Source organism: Psittacula echo (genome assembly GCF_963264785.1).
Source record: "Psittacula echo genome assembly, chromosome: 11".
NCBI classification, from domain to species: domain Eukaryota; kingdom Metazoa; phylum Chordata; class Aves; order Psittaciformes; family Psittacidae; genus Psittacula; species Psittacula echo.
In genome coordinates, this window is record NC_137746.1 from 14013782 (window position 1) to 14034592 (window position 20811).

Sequence of the window (20811 nt, forward strand, 5' to 3'; positions counted from 1 at the left end):
AGTCAGTGCTTTCCCTTCAGCTTTGTTCCTGGATGGACAGGTCCTGGGAGCAGGACCAGGAGACAGACCAGCTCAGGCCCATCAGTAATTGTGATGCTGGAAATCAGCCTGGATCTGGTGAGAGCTTAGGCCAGCTCATCATATCCGATGGGATCAAAGGGGCTCAGCCAACAGGTTTAGTGTGGCTCAGCACAGCCAATGGGATAGACCTGGTCCCCGCTTGCTCTGCACCTAGGGAGCACGCATCCCTCAGTAGGGTGATGCCAGGAAGATGCCCAGTGAGGCCCTGAACCTCCCCCAGTATCATGATGGGTCAGCACTGCACTCACCAGCCCCCTGACTGCACCCCAAAACCATCACAAAGAGGGGGTGCTGGGCCAACCAACCCAAGCAACAACAATGGCTGGGCTCAGAGATGCAGAGCAATGCCCATGGATGCAAGGAGGGGGTTTGCATGGATACCCCAGCCCCCCAGAAGCGATGGGCTGGCTGGGAGCTCCAGGGAGGGAGTGGAGCCGAGTAATTAGAGCAGGAGGCTGTGAGTCAGCAAACGATGCGTAACCTCGAGGTTGACAATGAGGGAGAAGATGGCAGTTTCGACCGAGAGCACCCGCTGAAAGGGCACATTTAGATATGCAAGAAGCAGCAGCTCCCAACAATCAGAGGGCTGGTGACCTGCTCCACAAACCACACTGCTCCACAAAGCACGCTGCTCCACAGCGGCCGCCACAGACTGGTGCCTTTCTCCACCATCACTGTAAATAGAGACGCGGGCAGTCACAGCCCAAACCCGATGGGAGCAGGGACCACTTCCAAACACCCTGGTGCTCAGAGCGGGAAGGACAGCGGGCAGCATCTCCTGCAGCATCCCAGCCTGCCTGGGGAGCAGGATGCAGCCGGGCTCAGCGCCTGACCTTGCTCTGCATGCCCTGGAGAGCCGAGCAGCCGGCGGCAGCAATCCTCCTGCACGCAATGGATATTAAGGGCAAGGATTGGCTCGGAAGCAAACCCCAGCTCCAGCCACAGGCTCATTTCCCCCTTGTTTTAGAGGGGGGCGCGTGTCCATGAGGGCTGCAGGCAGGTAGGGCCCTGCCGCACAGCAGCCCTCGGCGAGGAGAGTTTAATTAACCCCGGAAAGCAATCGCTCAACGGCCAGCGCGGGAATCGATGCGGAAGGGGCAGCTTGCTGCCAAGGGACCATCTGCTCGGGAGAGGGATGGCGGCTCCGGGTCCCCCCCCCGCTGCCCCACGCCTGCCGGGAAGCCACCGTGGGGCAACTGATTGGGGTGGGGGCCTGATCCCGAGCGTTACCACCAGGTCCCCCCGCCCTCAGCTCGACCCTCGCTTCCCGTAAAGCCCCACGTCCCCACGTGATTTCCCACACGCTGCAGCCCACTCCCCCCCCAGCACAAAGCCTGCCCCTATAGGGGGTCCCTCCAGAGCAAGGAAGCCGCTGGGATGCAGCTGAAGGAGAGATGGGAGGATGCGACCGAGCATCCTCCTTGCCCATCCCGCAGCTGTTTTCACCCATGAGATGAGTTTGGAGCAGTCTCAGCCTTGAGGGCACAGGGGGGTTGTGCCTTTTGGAGCACCACATTCCACCTACGGCCAGACTCCCAGAGGAATACTCGGAGGGATGCTCTCAGCATCCAGCATCACCCAGGGTACCAGCCACCCTGCCATAGGGCACCATGTTCCCTCCTAGTTAGGGATGCCCCATGGCAGCCTCATAGGACAAGGAGCCAGACAACCGAAACCTCCCACCAAGAGGAGGCAGAAGGGAAACCCCTGGAAGAGGAAGGAAACTAAGGAACACAGATTCATCTTTCCATGCTGCACCCCATACCATGGCCACCCCAGTATGAGCTGAGAGGGGAACAGAAAGAAAAGAGGTTCTGCTGTATCCACACTGTACTGTGCCTGCCCGCACTCCAGCAACAGCCTCCTAGCACCCACCTGCACCCTCAAACTCTGCGGTCAGCACTGGGCCCTTCTCTAACCCTGTATCTCCCAGTTACTCCTTCCTTGGTTTTCTTTCCACTCAATAAATAATGCCAGGCACTCAGAGGCGCACGCTCCCAAGGGACGCAAGAGCTGCTCTCCACCCCAGAGCTCTGGGATGGGGTCCCTGGGCAAGTTTGGGATGAGTGCAGGGATCTGCAGCAGCATCCCAGGGCAAAGCCAGCCAGAGGGGGAAGAGAAGGATTTTGTCCTGCAAGATGGGACCCAGTGAGATCGGATGGCATCACTCCTCCCTCTCCTACAAGGGGCCTTCTACCACCATCACATCCCACCCAGCTCCCAGGGTGACCACATCGCATCTTGCTCAGCCCCATAGCGGTGATGCAGATGCTCCCAGTCTGGGAGCTGGGAGACACCTTGGGCTCCTCTTCACCTCCTCCTGCTGGTGCCCTGGACCTGCAGACCCTCCCTCTGATGGCAGCAGCAAAGCTGGAAGGGGATGGTGCTCGCTGCACCCATGCACAGCAGCTTGGGTACCAGCTCAAGGCCCACCTCTGTTCCTGGGAAAGGTCCTGGTGGCTTCAGTTCCTTGTCAGTGATGGAAACAAGCTCAGGATCTTCTATGGAGCTGGCAAGGTGAGGGCTTGCCAGCACATCCCACTGCCCCCAAATTCTAAGAAGGTACTCTTGGTACCCAGCACCACCCAGGGTACCAGCCATGCCTCTGCAGGGCCTAGGGATGAGGCACTTCTTCCCATTCCTTCCTGCCCTGCCATGGCAGCCCATGGGGAGAACAGGCAGACCACTGCAGCGGGGAAACTGAGGCAGGGAAGGGCTGGGACGCATCCACACACAGCTGGTGTCAGCAAGGGACCCAGAGCCAGCTTTTCCAGCTTTTCCTGCTCCTCCTCTTCCCGTGGCCATTCCAGTAGGAGTGCACATGGAGGAGGACAGGGAGCAAAGAGAGAGCAGGAACCACTCCAACCCCAGGACAGCGTGTGAGGCAGAAGCGCATTCCCAGCACTCCCAGGGAGGATCCAACCCCCTCCAACCTGTGCTTGACCCCCAAGCTGGTGCTCAGACCCTCAAAATGCTGCTTGATCCCCAAGCCAACAATCAGACCCTAAACTGGTACTCAGCCCTCTAAAATGATGCTTGACCCCAAGCTGGTGCTCAGCCCATCGACACGGTGCTCAGCACCCCAACACTGTGTTCAACACTCCAAAATGCTGCTTGACCACTAAGCCAGTGTTCAGCACCCTAAAATGGTGCTGAACTCCAAAACTCCTCCTTAGAACCCTAAAACAACGGTTGACCCCCAAACCAGCGCTCATCCCCCCTTGCTGCTGCTCAGCCTCTCAAAATGCTGCTTGACCCCCGAATCAGTGCTCAGTTCCCCAGACCAGTGTTTGACCCCTAAAAAGGCTCAGCCGCAATGAAGGGGTCAACCCCACCAGGAGGTGCCCAAAGCAGAGCTGGCTCCGTTCCCCCCCCAGAGCACCCATGGATCATGGGGAGAGGCCCAGGGTCACCGCTGCCCATCCTCCCCAGGGATAGCAGCGCCACTTTCCTCCAGTGCACAACACTGGTTGTGAGGTCCTTCAGAAAAGCTGGAGAGCCTGGGTGTCTCCCCCGATCTCCTCTGCCCCTGGGCTCAGCATGTCCTCCATCACCGAAGCGATGGGAGCACCATGGCGGGGGTGCCGGTCCCCACCCCAGCCACATCTCTTGGCTGCACCACACAGGTCCTAGCACAGTGTCCTGGAGGGGGCCACCTTTTGCCCCCTTCCCAGTGCTTCCCAGGCAGTGGTTATCAAAGTCACCCCCCCAAAATCCCAGCCACAGGCATCTCGGCTCCTGGGGACCACCAGGTAACCAGTGCCCTCCAGCTCTAGCATCTCCAGACCCACAGACACAACCCCCATCACTGCCCTGTCCCCTCATCCCTCCCTGAATCCCCAACGCTGAACAACCCACCATCCACAGCATGAATTCATCCTGGTTTAATCTCCCCAGTGCATCAGCACGGGGAGGGAAGGGAAATACCTTTTCTCCTTTTCTTTGGGTCTTAATCTTTACCTGGGGTCATATTTACCAATCCTCTCACTAATCCTTCAGTGCCTTCCCAAAGGAAAAAGCCCCATCCTCCACCAGCCAACAGTCGGCTGCTCCCAGCAGGAGCTGGACCAGGGAGCATCCAGAGCCCAGGAGCACCCAGAACCCAGGCACCATGGGTTTAGCACTCAAGGTGACTCCAGCTCTTCCCAGCAAGGTGGCCAATCCATGTTTTCATTTAAGGAACCTAAATGGGAAGTTAGGGAGAAGGCAGATGCGGGCACACCAAGCAATGGAGGCAAAGCCCAGCAGGTCTCAGATCAACTTATGGGCTCAAAGCTTTAGGAAACATGCAGGGTAAGGATGAGAAACTGCGTCTTCAAAAGGATCTGCTGGAAAATCATGTGGTTTGCATCCCCCATGGCCAAAGTGCATGGGGACACCCCGAGAGCATCTCCCACCCCTGGCCGTGCTGATACCTGCCTCAGTTTCCCTGTGTGTAGGGAGCACAGGTAACCCCTCTCCCTGGGGATTCAGGCAGCACAAGTATGCCCTTGAACCACCTCCAGGGCATCGATGGTGCTAGGCAAGAAACGTGCCTTGGGAATCACCCTGGAGCTCTGCAGATGGGGGACAAGGGCTCATGTGGCTGGGGGGGATCCCTGCAGATGTGGGGGACACAGGGCTCTGCAGAAGGCGGCACAGGGGGAGCAAGGGCTTTGCATATGGGAGGCTCTGCAGACAGGGGGATCTGCAGATGGGGGACAGAAGACAGAGGGGAGCATGGAGCCCTGTAGCGGGGGGACAGGGTCCCTGCAGAATGGGAATAAAGGAGTCCCTAGAGATGAGGGAACAGAAGGATCTGTAGAAGGGGACAGTGGGCTTTGCAGACGAGGTGGGGACAAGGGGCACAGGGGTCCCTGCAGGTGGGGGACATGAGGGTCCCTGCACATCTGCCCTTCTCAGGCCAACCTCCTGCTTTGCCACCCCCATACCAGAGCTGCCCCCACCTCTGGTGCAGCGGGGGGCTGCCAGGAGCCCCTCCAGCATGGCAGGGGCTGCCCACAGCCTGCCCTGACCCTCAGCCCCGCCGGCGAGCAGAGGCGAGCAGAGGCGAGCTAAGCGGTTATGGCAGTGCAGCCCTCCCGGCTGCCAGACAGCGCACGCTCCACCGCGGCCGGCACCTTGCCGCGCCAGCCTGGAATTTGCAAGCTGTCCTGATGCATTAAAGCACAAACGCCTGGCGTCCGGCTCCCAGCACTGCTGGGGCCGAGCTGGGCTGGGCCATGGCATCCCTCCGACACGGTCCCCATCGCTGTCCCCAAGGGCGCCCAGAGCCACCCTCATCATCTTCATCCTCCACATTTATTTTTCTCCCCATGCCCCAGCTTTAAAAAGCTCTTTCAGCAGAGCAGGGAGATGCTGCCAGCTCACAGCACCCTCATGGGCACAGTACTGCAAGGATCACTGCACGGAGACAGCTACGGATGGGCTGCAGTCCCTTGGGGAGCAGGGGATCCCAGGGTCCCCCCTCCCTGTGCCCAGAGCCACGCTGTGCCCCCCATGTCTGGGTGCTCCTCACTAGGGCCAGCACCCACCACCCTGCATCCAGAGATCCCCCTGATCTAAGGGACTCCATGGGACTCCCCTCAAAGCCACCCCTTGTCCATGCCCCAGGCTGCCCCTCCAGGTCTTCCCAAGGGATGGGTGTGCTGTGGGATGCTTGGGCATCAGGCAAGGCTGCAGGCAAGGGGACATCCCGCTCTGCAGCATCAGCACACACTCATCCTCACCCACACACCCAGCGATGCTCTCAAATCACTGCAGGACCCAACACCCACCCACACCCACCAGCACAGCCAAGGGGTGACCCTATCCCGCAGCCAGGCGAGATGGGCTCTATCAGCTGCGCTGATCCCAGCCGGCGCGGGGTGAACGGCAGCGGGATGCCCGTGGGAGGAGGGAACGGCAACAGCCGGCTGGAATAGGAGTGTGAAGAAACGGCTCTTGCGTGCTCTGTCCGGAGCCAGCCAACGAGGCCATATTTGAAATGCTTCGCATACCTCCGGTCATCAGATTAGCGAGATGCAGAAGGTAAAGCAGAGGGCAAGAGGAGCCCCGGCCGCTCGCTCCCATGGGCAGCAGGAGCTGCAGGAAACGTTCCCAGCAGGGATGAGGGTGGCCATGGGGACCCCAAGAACAATGACTGCCTGGGATCCACCTCTCTGATCCCAGCTGGACACAGCACAGTAGGTGAGGAAGGACTATCTAGCTCTGCACTCGCAGCCAGCCCATGTCCACAAGCCGGCTGCCATGTCCCAACCACCAGCCACTGCCACCCCTCACCTCCTCATGGGCCAAACAGGACTTGGACCTGCCGAAAAACCTTTCAATGGATAAAGGGGGCTCATAGGAAAGTAGGAGGGAGACTTTTCACCAGGGACTGCTGTGACAGGACATGGGGCAATGGTTTCAAACTGCAGGAGGATGGGTTTAGATAGAGCACAGGGAAATGTTATACAATAAGGGTGGTGAGGTGCTGGCACAGGGTGCCCAGAGAAGCTGTGGCTGCCCCATCCCTGGCAGTGTTCAAGGCCAGGTTGGTCACAGGGGCTTGGAGCAACCTGCTCTAGTGGAAGGTGTCCCTGCCCATGGCGGAGGGTTGGAACTGGATGAGCTTTAAGGTCCCTTCCAACCCAAGCCATTCTATGAGTCTATAAAAGACCCCATACAACCTCCAAGTAACATCTGCAGGCACAGCTCCTTTGCTCTCCCTTGACCTGGACCCACTCCTGAAGACAAAGCAGAGGGCAGAGCACTGGCCTGCACCTCCCATAGGTGTATATCTCCTTCCATCAACCACTGCACCAGTGTCGAAGGGCTTCAAGCCATCCCCAAGACATCAACACTCCTTGGTCACAAATGGTCCTCCCAGCATGGTCCATCTTCAGGAGAGCAGGAACCTGCCTCTGATCAGCAATGGGGCTCAGAGAAAAGACTCCAGAAGAGCCATGGGTCATGGAGGCAGCAGAACTGAGAGCAATCGAGTCTGCAAACGCTTGGGACCCTTCAGCATCAGGATGTTCAAGTGAGAACCCCTCAGCCTTTGGAATGCTCAAACGAAAGATCCAGGGCTCTGATCTGACCCACAAACTGGTTTTTCAGCCAGTCTCTGAGGGAAAGAGGCACAAAAGCCCCAAGGGCAGGTCCCAGCAAAAAGCAGTGAGAACTAATGACCTCAGGGCCCTTGGGGACACCAAGAGGTCTGAGCAGATGGATCTGCATTGCCCATTTGGGCACGGACAAAGACTTTCAAAAAGAAGACTGCAGGAGACAAACATTGCCCAGATGCCACTGCGGAAGAGCTGGGCATGAACTCAGGGCAGCAGCAGAGGACACCAGAGGTGAACATGCCCAATCTCATCACACCAGAGCACAAACCCAACCCTTGCTGCAGCCTGGGCCATCCCCAGGAAGCTCAGCAAGTGCTGAGCAGACAGATGCCAGGGCCAGCTGCAGATCTCGTGGGCGGTAACAGCCACCAGAACCCACTGGAGTCACCCAGAAGCACCTCACAGCCCATGGGCCAAGACAGCACCGTTCCCCAGCTCTGCTACCACTGGTGCCAAAAGGTGACAATCAGACCTTTGGGAGGAAGCCCGTATCAGAAGTGACCCAGAAATGACAGGCTGTATCTCACACCATGGCACGGGTCCCATCCTCAACCCACACCGTGCCCCCACTGAAGAAGTGTATTACAGCAGTGACACAGGCGGAGCCAGTGACCCAAGCCCTTCTCCAGCTCCCACCTCTCTGAGCTGGGAGAGTGGGGACGGAAAAGCACATCCTGCCTGGAAAAATCAGGAAACACCATTTTCTTTCTTTGCCACCAATTCCAGGGTCAAGGCCAACACACACCTTCCTATGTGGAGGTCTCCTGCGTGGAGACCTCATAGCAGTCTTCCAGTATCTGAAGGGGGCCTACAAGGATGCTGGGGAGGGACTATTCATCAGGGACTGTAGTGACAGGACAAGGGGTAACGGGTTCAAACTTAAACAGGGGAAGTTTAGATTGGATATAAGGAAGAAATTCTTTACTGAGAGGGTGGTGAGGCACTGGAATGGGTTGCCCAGGGAGGTTGTGAATGCTCCATCCTTGGCGGTGTTCAAGGCCAGGTTGGATGAGGCCTTGGGTGCCATGGTTTAGTGTGGGGTGCCCCTGCCCATGGCAGGGGGATTGGAACTAGATGATCTTAAGGTCCTTTCCAACCCTAACTATTCTATGATTCTATGATTCTACGTCTGAGCCACCACACTGTAAGCATCACTCTATGGAGGTGACAGGTCCTCAGCCTCCCAGCACAAAGGATGACAAAGTTCAATCAATGGAAGATGCTTTGGTATGAACAACACTGTTTGAGGATGAGGACATAGAGCCAGACCTACAAACCCCAAGGCAAGACCACAGCAAGATCACAAGGTGAACACATCAGAGCCATGATTCAAGTCCCTTTTCCATACCATAGCGATGGATGGGTGGAAACCAGAGACACCAAGGCAGTCTCTCAAAAACCTTCTGACCTTAACAATCCTCTTATTCACATAATAACAGGTTGCCACCCATGGGTGGCAAGGGCTGTCATCTCCACATGCTTGCAAGCCATGAGAAAAGACAAGACAGGATGAAACCAACCTGAAGACATTGATGCACCCCACAACACCCCAAAAGGAGAGACTACTGAGTGGGTGAGGACCTGCTCCACAACACGTTCATGCCATCAGTGCTGAGATGATGATGGACTTGAAAGCTTCTTTCAATCCTCGTAAAACATGCCCTTTGGACTGTCCCAGAGGTGATGGGACCCAGCCACTCACTGGGGTCACACTGTCCTGTTGCCTAGCTCTTTCTGGAGCTCTCCCAAGGGCTACAGCTCCACAGGCATCCCAAGGGACATGGGGCATGGATGGGGAAACAGGCTGCTCCTCACCCTCACACCCTGATGCTCACCCAGTGGGTCCCTTAGGACAGGGAGTCACAGCCTCCCCACCACGGCCCTGCGATGAAGGCAAAGTCTGCTGATCCTGCCCTGCTGCTCATGGCAGAGCCACCAGAGCAGGTTGCTCCAAGCCCCGTCCAGCCTGGCCTTGAACACCACCAGGGATGAGGCAGCCACAACTTCTCTGGGCACCTTGTGCCAGTGAAAGCACTGGAGCTGCTCTGTGGTCTCCCTGAAGCCTTCTTTCCCACTGAACACCCCCAGCTCTCTCAGTCTGCCTCCAGAGCAGCTCCAGCTGCTCCAGCACTGGGACCATTTTGGTGCCCCTCTCTCACAATCCATGTCTGTCTTGCACTGGCACCCCAGAGCTAGCTCCAGTGCCGTAGGGGGTCTCCCCAGAGCACAGCAGAAAGGGAACCTCCCCTCCTCGACTGCTGCTCATGCTCTGGGGGTCCAGCCCAGCACATGGGGGGGGGGTTCTGGGCTCAAGCAGCACACACAGAAGCTGGGTCATGAGGAGCTTCTCATCACCCACCAGCATCCCCCAGCCCTCCATGGGGCTGCTCCCAACCCATCCACTCCCAGGCTGTGCTGGGGCTGGGGGCTGCCCCCACCCAGAGGCAAGACCTTGCACTTGGCATGGCTGAACCTCCTGCCCATTGCCTGCCTGGCAGGGAAACACGCACCAACCAGCTACCAGCAGCATCTCCATCCCCTCCCCAGCCACCACAGCCCTCCCATGTCCCCAGCAGGGTGGGAGGCCACCCTCTTCCTGGGATGACAGTTCCCATCCTCCTCCCCAGCTTCCACAGCTCCATTCATTGGAGGGACACCCAGCCAGGCAAGACCCCCCCCCAACCTCCTTGCCCAGGCTCTTTGAAGAAGGGTGGTTGTGGGTACAAGCGGGGGTTCCCCTTAGGCAGGGGTCCCTGCAGGACCCCCCATGCTCCCAGGAGTCAAAGTCAAGGCAGGGGAAAAAGAGAGGGGAAAAAAAGAACCCCAACCCTTTGGAGTGCAATATTTTAGTTGAGCACCAGAGCATGAGTAAAGGAGGGAGCTTTTTGTGGTCTGGTGAGTTTAAGCTATGAGCTGAAAGTTTAACTATTAATACACTTAATCAAGAGGCTGTTCCTACAGCCAGGCTTTGAGAAAACAAACTCTCCAGCAGGGCAAAGAGAGGCAAAGGAGTGGCAGGACCCCCGGGAATGTCCCTGCTGGGGGGCAATGGAGGGGCTGGGACTGGCTGGGGCTGGATCCAACCTCGGCTGAGCCTTGAGCAGCCACAGCAGGAGCTGTGGGGGATGCTGGCTGCAAGCCCAAGCACCCTAGATCCAGCCCTCCTCTTGCCCCCACAAAGGAGACCAGAGGGGACAGTTTGGGGAGAGGACACCCCCCCAAGCCCTGCAGCATCGCCAGGTCCCAGGCAAGCAGCACCCACACCACTGGTGTGATGCTGGAACTGGTGACACTGGGAGAAGCTGGTGGGCAAGGGACCCTCAGGGTGGAGAATCCCCTAAACACACACACCTCATTATGGCATCTCCCCCACCTTCGCCAAGGAGGAGGAAGAGGAGGGACAGGCTAAATTTGGGGCCACAGCACACAGAGCCTCTCTGCCCCGCTCGCCCACCTTGCATCACAGGCAGGAGGTGCCGCATCCCTGCCACAAAATCCATGTCAAGGACAACTCGGCTGCCTCCTGCCTTCTTCCCACTGAGGCAGGAAGCAGGGGGATGCACAGCGCCCGTCACAGCCCCCCCATACCTGCCTGTACCCCACAACCAACAGGCAGAGCCCCCTCCCTGCCCACGAGGCCATGGACTCTCCAACGGCGCCTGATGGCCACGGCTGGGGGCCGGGACGAACTTCTGAGCTCCACCGGCGGGTCCTTTGTTACTTTGCTTTTGTTGTCACACGCCGGCGCGTCCCCATCATCGTCCTGCACCGTGGTTCCCCCCCACGCCACCCCCCGAGGTCAGCGATGTGACATGTGCCAGCGCGCCCGGGTGCCATTGCGGGCACGACGCCGGCACCCTGGGTTTGCCGGGCCTGCAGCGGGCGTCCGCCAGGAGCCAGGAGCCGGTGCCACCATGAGCGGTGACACTTTTGGGTTCGAGGGCTCGGCCCCACGTGACGCCGCGACCGGTTTGAATCCGCTGCGGTGGCAGGAGCCGACGGCACCGCCGGCGGGGCGAGAGCTGGCGCCCGGGTGCTGGGAACGGGGGTGCTGCGGGAGGAGGTGGTTCCGGATAGAGATTTTAAGGAGAGACACACGGATGGATGCACGGACGGATGGATGGAGGTTTCCATGCCTACCAGCGTTACCCTGGGGGGGGGTCACCACCTCACCCCCCCCCTTCCCATCCGACCCCTCCTCGCCTCAACCCCGTGGGGATGCAGCTCAGCTCCCCGGGGCGCAGTGAGGAGATGGGGAGTGGGGGGAACAAGGAAGCACAGGGGGGTCCGACCCTCCGCAGCCCCAGCGGGGTGGGGGGACACGGACAAAGCGGCACAAAGGGGCCGCTGACACAGCAAGGGCCCGTTCCCAGAGCAACAAAACTTCCGCCTGCCCCAGGTAGCCGGGTTTGTGCATCCCCCCCTCATCCCGCGCCAAATCCCGCTGCCTTGAACCCCCCCATCCCTGCAGCAAGCCAGGCCCCCCCCCCCCCGCCCACGTTTTCCCCCTTATCCATGGGGTAGGTTGCAGGGAGGCAAAGGTTGCCCGGCCGGGGTCACACATGGGATCCGTTATCGCAGGATGTGTGCGCAGCTTTGTTTGTGCGTGGGACGCGGAGCGGGGCGGGCGGCGCTGGCCCCCCCCATCCCTATCCCACCACCCTCCCTTCCCTTCTCCTTCTCTCCCCAATCAATCATCCCAGCAAAGAATAAACCGACCCAAAGCAAACACGGGCCCAGCAGAAGGACGCAGCCGGGTGCGGGATGCGGCGAAACAACAATAATAAAAATAAACCGAAGGGGGGGTGCAGCACCCAGGGGCTGCGCCGCGGAGTTTGGTGCCAAAATCCCAGGGTTTGGGCACAAATCACAACCCCCACGCTGGCTCCGCGGCTGGCAGCACCAGCGGGGATATCGCGCTGCGATCCGGCTGAATTTGGGCTCTCGGGGTGCGGGCTGTTTGGGAATCCCACCCGAGGGGGAAGCGGTGGTGGTGAGGAGGGGGGGTGACAAAGTTGGTTTAGTTGTCGCACATGGCTGGGCGATGGCGAGCGGCGCCGCTCCCACCGCCACCCCGCTGCCGGTCACCGGCGGAGGAGCCACAAACTGCCGCGGACGCCCCCCCGGGGGAGGCGAGAGCACCGAGAACCGAGCACCGAGAGCGAGGGGGGCCTGTACAAGCGACCTCCCCTCCCAAAACCCCCCTTCCCACCCCCTCCGGATCCGCTGCCGGTGGCCGCTGCCCGCTGCGCCCCCCCGCCGCCACCATTGTCACCGGGGAAACCACCGGGCGATGCCGCGGCCGGTGGGGGGTTGGAAGGTCTCGCCCCCATCTCTTTCCCCCCCCACCCCATCTCCTAGCGCATCCCCGCCGGGGCGCGGGGTACCGGGAGCGGGGTTCAGCCGCACCAAGACAAACTTTGCTCGTTCGTTTCTTCCCCCCTCTCACACACACCCCGGGAAGGGAAGCGGCGGGGCCGCTCGGGCGCCGCGCAGACAGCACCGGCCGGGCCCCGGCGCGGGCAGGCGGGCAGGCGGCCAGCTCCGCGCCCCGCCGCCGCCGCGGGCAGCCCGGTACCGGCGCCGGGCGGAGCGGGGCGAGACGCAGCCGCCCCCCGCCAAACTTTTTCTTCTCCCTTTCCCCCCAACAACCTTCCCCCTTCTCCTCCTCCTCCTCTTTTCCCACCGCCACCCCGCACCCCAACTCCACCGGGGGTCGGCACCTACCGGTGCGGGCAGCGCTGCCGGGGGGTGCCCGGAGGGGAGGGGGGAAAGAGGAATGGGAAAGGGGAAAGGGACAGGGCGGGGGGGGGAGAATCGGCACCTGCCCGGCACCGGGGACGCGGGGCCCGGGGGGTCTCGGCCGGGCTCGGTGCCGCCGCCGCACACCCACCTCCACATCGCCGCTCGCTCTGGCAGCGCTCAGCCCCCGAACCGCGCCGCTGCCGCTGCTGCTGCTGCCCGCGGCTGCCGGCAAAACCCGGACCGGACCGCACCGCACCGCGCCGCGCCGCGCCGCGCGCGCCCCCCGCCGCCCGCCGCGCAACCCACCCCCCCCCCGTGTCACAGACACACACACACACACACACACACATCCCCCACCGCGGGGGGTGCGCGCCCCGCTAACGCATCACACCGCGTGTCCCCCGCTGCGCCCCGCCATGGGCCGTACGCACCCACGGGCGGAACGGAGTGTGACCCACACATACCCCCCGTGTCCGTGTCATACCTGCCTCCCCCCACATTGGTGTCGTGTCCCCCCCCTTCCGTGTCCCAGCCGCTCCCAAGGGTGTCACCCCGCCGTTATGCCCCGCCCCCGGTGTCCCACCTGCCCCCCACCTGGCTGTGACGCCCCCATGTCCCATCTGCCCGTTCCCATGGGTGTCACCACGGTGAGTGCCCCCCGTCTCCCCGCTCTACACCTGGATGTGACCCCCGTGTCCCTTCTGGACTCCCACCTCCCACGGGGGTGGGGGGGGTGCCCCCCCCCGTGCCCTAGCCCCACCCACGAGTGTTATCTCTGTGTGATTCCCCCCCAGTGTCCCACAGCCGGCTGTCACCCCCATGTCTTTCTTGCCCCCACCCTCAGTCACTGTGGCGTTGTGTCTCCCCTCCCCCGTGTCCCAGCCCCCCCGACTGGTGTCACCCCACTGTGCCGCCCCCCTCCATGTCCCATCAGCACCTGTAGGACTTCGCCCTGCTGTGCCCCCCCCCCCCCCAAGTCCCACCACCCCCTGTGGTGTCACTGGGGAGAGCTCTCACTGTCTCACCCCACGAGTGTCACCCCGCCTCTTTGCACACCCTATGCCCCACGTGTCCCCCACAGGTTTCAACCCCTGTGTCCTAGCTGCACTCATGGGTATAACCACGATGTGTGTCCCCCATGTCCCAACCACCCCCACAGGGTGTCCCCTTTGGCTTGCTCCACCCCTACGTCCCACCCCATGGGGTGTCCCCCATGGTGTACCCCATCCCTCTGTGTCCCCCATGGGGTGTCTCCCGTGTGTACCCCATCTCTCCTTGTCCCCTCTAGGGTGTCCCACCATGTCTCCCATCCATCCATGGCCCCGGTGGGGTGCTCCCCAGAGTGTCCCCCATCTTTCTGACCTCCCATGGGGTGTCCCCCCTAGTGTACCCCATCCCTTTGCACCCCCTTTGGGTTGCCCCATCCCTCTGTCCTCCCCTGTGGGGTGTCCCCCGCGTGTCCTTATCCCTCCGTCCCCTCCATGGGGTGCAGCTGGCAATGGGGCATAGGACCGAGGGTCCCCCCCGGGTGCAGAGGGGGCTGCACAGGGAGCAGACCCCCCCATCCCATCCCACCACGCTTGGCTCCACAGGGAACATCACCCCATTGGGGATGTGGAACCCCAACGGAACCCCGAATAAGCAACCAATAACGGGTGGCTCCATCAAACCACGCGGGGGGGGACACACAAACCCCCCCGAGGTTTGGCCCCGGCAGGAGGGGGACACCTGGGCCACGAGTTCGAGAAAATCCCAACTCTGGGGCAGGATTTGGCGCTGCTGAAGGAACCTTTCCCTTTTATTTCCCCTTTGAGGGGTGGGCACTGGAGGGTGGGAAGTTTAAAATCCTCCTTCAGTCCCCGCCCCGCAGCCGAGCGCAGCTTTCCAGGGACAAACAACCCAAAAAAGCCCCAACCACCCCCAATTCCCGCAGCCTTTTCCCTTGCCAGCAAAATACCCAAAACCTCCCAAAACTGAAACTGGGTTTGTGCTGCCGTTGGGAGAGGGTTTTTTTTCACAGGAATGCGAAATCTCTTCCCACCCCGCGCCCGCCTCGGATGGAACAAAAAAATCTCAGATGGGGATGGGGATGGGGACGCACCCCCCCCAGGAGCGGCTGTTTGTATTTGAGCCACGTTTCCCTTAATGACGTGCTTCTTGCATATGGAGCGCCTGGAATTTGCACCCGCGGGCGCCTTTAGGATGCTCAGCCCGCCCCGAAATCCCCCCATTCCCCAGGGACAGGGATGAGGGCACTCCCCCGTCCTCCTGTGATGCTTCCTTTGTTCCTCGGGGGTGGGGGGGGTTGAAGGTCCTGACCCACCCAAATGGATAAAATCACCTTTATTGAGGAATGAAGTCTAAGAGAGGGGAAACTGAGGTACAGAGATGGTGGCAGCATTAAGACTGAGGCTCTAGCACAGCATCCCTAAGCTGGTACCCACTGCCCAGCACCCATGCTCCATCCCCAGGGAAGATGGGATCCCCCAACACCCGAAACCAGCACATCCCCACAGCACTGGGACAAGGGACGCAGACCATCAGCCTCTGTCCTGCTGCTGGACCCTTTTCTGGTGGTGTGATGGGAGTTATGGGGGGCAGGAGGATGGGGTTGGAAGACAAAGGGGACAGGGATGGAAGATGACATGGAACAGTGATGAACAGTGAGTGGGATGGGGATGGAGGATGAAGGGGATGAGGATGAAGGGCAAAGGGGACAGGGATGGAGGGCAAGGAGGCAAGGATGGAATATGTCAGGACAAGGGATGGAAGGCAAGTGGATGGGGATGGAGGATCATTGGGAGGAGCATGTAGGAGGGCAAATGGGATAGGGATGGAGAATGACAGATCCAGGGATGGAGAGTGTAGGGCACAGGGGTGGAAGGCACAGGGGGCAGAGAAGGGTGGCAAGGAGACAGGGTGAGGAGGCTCAGGGCTGGGAACAACTGGGAGCGGGGACACAGAAGGTGGAGGTGATGCTGGAGAGCCCAATGTTGAGGTGCAGGGAGATCACACATGGGGACACATCCCAACAGCATACAGAGCACAAACACACCCCAAAATAACCAACCTGACCCCTCCAGCCCAGCCACTGCCACCCAAGCTGGTTACAGAGCTAGCACTCACTGGCACCTCCTCCACAGCAGGTGTAGGGACATCTTCCAGCACAGGGGACCCAAATCCAGCCAGACAACGCTTCTGGAGCCCCAAACCTTGGTGAGATCCCTGATTTCAGGGAGGGGTCTGAATTTCTTCAGCCACTGGGAAGTGGAACCTGATGGTTCCCAGTGGTGGGAAGCTGGATGAGTTCCTCCGGATGCTGTGCCCTAGTGCCAGGCTGGCACAAACCCCTTGTGTTTCTTACAAACCACCTTGCTCCCTCACCCTCGATGGTGCCGGGAAGTGGATCTGGAGCAACCAGTGTGTTTGTGGGTGCCGACCTCTGCAGAGTGCCTGGGGTCACAGTGACCCAACACCACCACCACGCTGGGCTGGCTGCCACAGGCAGCACGGGGCTCTGGTGCACCCAGCCAAGCCCAAGGTCGCTGCACCCTGTCTAAGGGGGGCCATGGGGGTCCCTCTGCACCTTCCCTGCTGCACGAGCCGGGAATGCCGGGACAGGGCCCCCGCCGCCCGCTAACGGAGGCCCCGTCTGTGTTAATTTTTAACCCCAGCTGTCTCGCACATGGCGGGCACTGGCCGCAGCTGCAGGGACCGGCCACCCCTTCCTGGAAAGGGCTGGGGGGGGACATGAGCCCCCGCTGCCCATGGGGTCACTGCGTGATGGCTCACGTCCCTTGGGGGAGCCCAGCCGGGGGGCTCGGGCAGGGGGATGTGGGTACAGGGCTGTTGTGTCTGTGTCCGGAGGGGGAGGCCATGGTCCGAGCTGTCCCCCCGGCTCTTCCACAAACAGCAGCAGCCGCTGCCCGGGAATGTCCTGGCAGGAGGGACCCGGGCCTCAAAGCAAACAGACGCCGGCGCGTCGGCTGGGAGAAGGGCAGGAAGCCGCGTTCCCACTGCCCCATCCCACCCGGCGCAGGGGGGAGCGCAGCGTGGCGAGAGCCAGGGCAGGGATGGCAACGAGAGACCCTCACCCAAACCAGCCCCGTCTGGGGGCTGAGGAGCGGCTCCCACGATGCCAAGGGACACCAGGGGCATCCAGCGTGGTGTTCTCCCCTTGGCAGGGAGAAGGGCAAGTGGGCGCAGTGGGTCATGCCGTGGGGTGGGTGGGTGAGAGCCACGGAGCCACTGGAGCTGCAGTGGTTCCACCTCCAGGGACCCCGGCAAGCGCGGGGTTGGTTCTTTTTATTGCTTTTTTTTCCTCTTTGGAGCCAGGGATTCGCCTGGAATTCAGACGCCCACGTGGTCCAAAATAGCCCGGCTCCAACATCCGGAGCGCCCTGCAAAAGCCATCTGCCTGTGCAGGCAGGGCAGGCACCGCCGCACTCCCATCGCTTCCCGGGGGCTCCTGCTGCCCACCTCTGCTGTATGGAAGCAGTGCCTGAGCCCGACCAACAAGAAAGGGACAGGCAAGAGCCATGATGGGAACGCTGGTCCTGGGTCACATTAACACAGGAGCTTGCCTGCTGCCTGCAGAGTTTTGGCTCACCCCAATCTGCTGCTCAGCAGCCAGGTCTGGGAGGACACTCATGGCATGAAAACACCCATTCTCAGAGCAGGGCAGTTGCCCTTCAAGGGAGAGCTGACACGCAGAACCAGACTAGGGCTGGGATTAGTCCTGCTCTGCTCACGTCCTTCCACATCCCGTTTCCTGGTCAGCCCCATGTTGCTGCCTGGAATCCAGCATCATTCCCATGGTGGGACAGGATCCTCCAGCCCCACCACATGAGATGAGAAGACATCAGTTCAACATGGTCCCTCCCCACCGCCAGATCTGCAGGACCAGATGGGGCTTTGCAACCTGCTCCTGCCTGCAGCAGCAATCCAGCAAGGAAAGCACACACTGAAGGGTCGGGGCAACCATGATCTTAAAATAGGCATGAGAGTTAAATGATTCCCCCAGAAAATCATGGAATCATATGATCCTATGCTTATACAATAGAGGCCATTCTATAATATTACACGATATAATAGAGGCTGGAACAGCTCTGCTCTGGAGCCAGGCTGAGAGAACTGTACTTGGGCAGCCTGGAGAAGAGAAGGCTCCTGAAGGGGAGGCCTTAGAGCAGCTGCCAGTGCTTTCACTGCCACAGGGTGCCCAGGGAAGCTGTGGCTGCCCCATCCCTGGCAGTGTTCAAGGCCAGGTTGGACACAGGGGTTTGGAGCAAGCTGCTCTAGTGGAAGGTGTCCCTGCCCATGGCAGGGGGTTGAAACTGGATGAGCTTTAAGGTCCCTTCAACTCAAACCATTCCATGGTTCTATGATGAGTTTCATCTGAGCACATTCGTGTTTCACTGAAGGCCACAGAGAAGCAATGAGCTGGAGCTGGTAGCACAAGACCTGGTTCATGACAGCATCTCTCTGGACACGCTTGTGTACATGTGCCAGAAACCAGCAGCGATATGGGCACAGCAGAAGGAGATGATCTCCAGGTTGCCTAAGCTGGGAACCATCCCGATTTCACAGGGCACCCTTTGCTCCACAGCAGGGCCCAGTCTGGGGGAGCTGGTCCAGCAGGAGCCCTGGAAGCAGAGCCCCTTGCCTGGCTTCACCTGAGGAGCAATCACCCCTTGACTGTCACACGCTGAAGCAGTGCCCCAACCCCACCACACTCCTCTCTGCTCCCATTTACTGCCCGTAAAAGACGTCAGCAGCAATGTGGGATCGATGCTATTGAAAGAAGCTGACAGATCTGACTCTATGGGTATAGGAAGCTGTCCCCCCTTGATCACCTAAACACCATCCATCATCCAGGCTGATGCCACCTCTGTGCTGATCTGCAGCCTATAATGGATTGGAAGATGTCAAATGGACCCTTTACTTCCAGATGACTCTTCCTTTGGGAAGGAAGCTCAGGGGCTGAACAACTGCATGTCTCTCACATCACATCCTTAACCACCTAAGAAACCTCCAAGACAAATCTCCTCGCTTCATCTTCAAGGGACCCATCACAGTTCAGCTGCAAGGGCAGCACCAAATTCTTGGGTAAGATGAAAGAGTGCTGAGGGACAGGGTGCCCAGAGGAGCTGTGGCTGCCCCATCCCTGGCAGTGTTCAAGGCCAGGTTGGACACAGGGGCTTGGAGCAAGCTGCTCCAGTGGAAGGTGTCCCTGCCTGTGGCAGGAGGTTGGAACTGGATAAGCTTTAAAGTCCCTTCCAACCCAAACCAATGTGGGATTCTTTGATTCTATGTGCAAGGGTCCCATCAGGGTCTACTGGGAGGCACAGCGTGCAGCCAGCTGAACAGCAGGAACACTGGAGTGCGTTCACCTACTGCTCCTGTTGTTGGAGAAGCCACCTCTTCCCCAGGAAGCTCCCTGTGACCTGACTGGGAACATGGGTCCTCACTGTGGACTGGCAGCAGCTCCTCACACTGCCCCATTGCCCCTTGCTGCTCTCAGCTGCTGAAGGCTCCCCTGCACTCACCCAGGCCCCATGCTCAGGAAAGACCTCTGCAACTCCCAGGGATGTCTGGCATCAAAAGCTGCAGAAGAGCAAGGCCTGAAGTTCCGACTTGTAGCTCCATTTCTTCCGGGGCAAACACAACCCAAGAAATCACGGCAAAGAGCCAGCCTAGAGTTGGATGGGAACAGACCACCATCTCCTTACCTAGGAAGACCAACTGGACTTGTCAAGAGGAAAGAAATTCATCTACATCTCACACATATGGTCTCATCCTAATGGATATGTATGAGCATAAGGGAAGAAGAATAACCTTCTGGTTAGGCTAAGGGCTTGGCAGTTGAGATTTCGCGATGCTATTCTCAGTGCTGTCCACACCTTGCTCCAAAGCCTTGGAAAACTCTTTATCCATCCTCAGGCCTCACGTTTCCATCTGGAAATGTGGCCAATTTTGTGCTCACCACGAAGGAGAGAGGAGGGACATTTGAGATGCATCTTCCTCCTCGGGCGACTCTTGTTTTGAGTTAAAGACAGTGAGCAGGAGAAATGGGAAGAATGAAGAGCCACGAGGCTCCGCTGGGAAAGCTCCAGTGCTGCTTCAGACTGCCTGGAAAACTCAAACCTGGGGGGAAAGAGGAGAAAACGTCCTTTCCCAGCAGTCTGGGGCAGCACAAGTCATTACCTCTGATAGCCCAGAGCGAGCTGGAGCTGTCAGAGCATCTTTCCATCCCTGCGACCCACCTTCACATGCTTCCTGGGGTCGGTGTCTTCCAGAAGGGATGCAACGAGGTGCATCTCTGGTGCTGGGGGGAGCACCCAGGACCCCTCCCAGGGAGGGGGCTATGGGCTGGTGGTGCAAACCCATCGTTTGACAGCAAATGTGAACCTAGAAGTCTGCTGCGGGAGGATGGTGCTCACCACTGGGACCTGCAGCAGTGGGTGGCCTTGCCCAAAGTGTTCCAGGGGATGAGGGTTCCAAGAGGCCTGAGATACTCCAGGAACCTGCAGCAAGTGGCCAGGTTGGAGCTGGGAGATGTCAGTGGCTTCCCAGAGGAGGACAAGGGGTCTCCTCACCAATTCCCCACTGCTGGGAGATTTGGTGTATGGCCATGTCCACGCTGGGCAGCATCACCCACCTTCAGCCCTGCCCTGGTGCTCCAAGCCCCATTGTGGCTGCTGACCCATGGGTGGACCAAGGATGTCCCTCCTCATCCCGCCTGCTCCAGTCCCCTGCTCCTCTGACCTGGCCTGGCTGGGACCCCATCCCCTGGATCAATGCATGTGTGGGCTCCCTCCTCCATCTCTTCCTTCTCCTCCTCCTCCTCCCGCAGGGTATTTCTGCAGGAGCCCCAGCC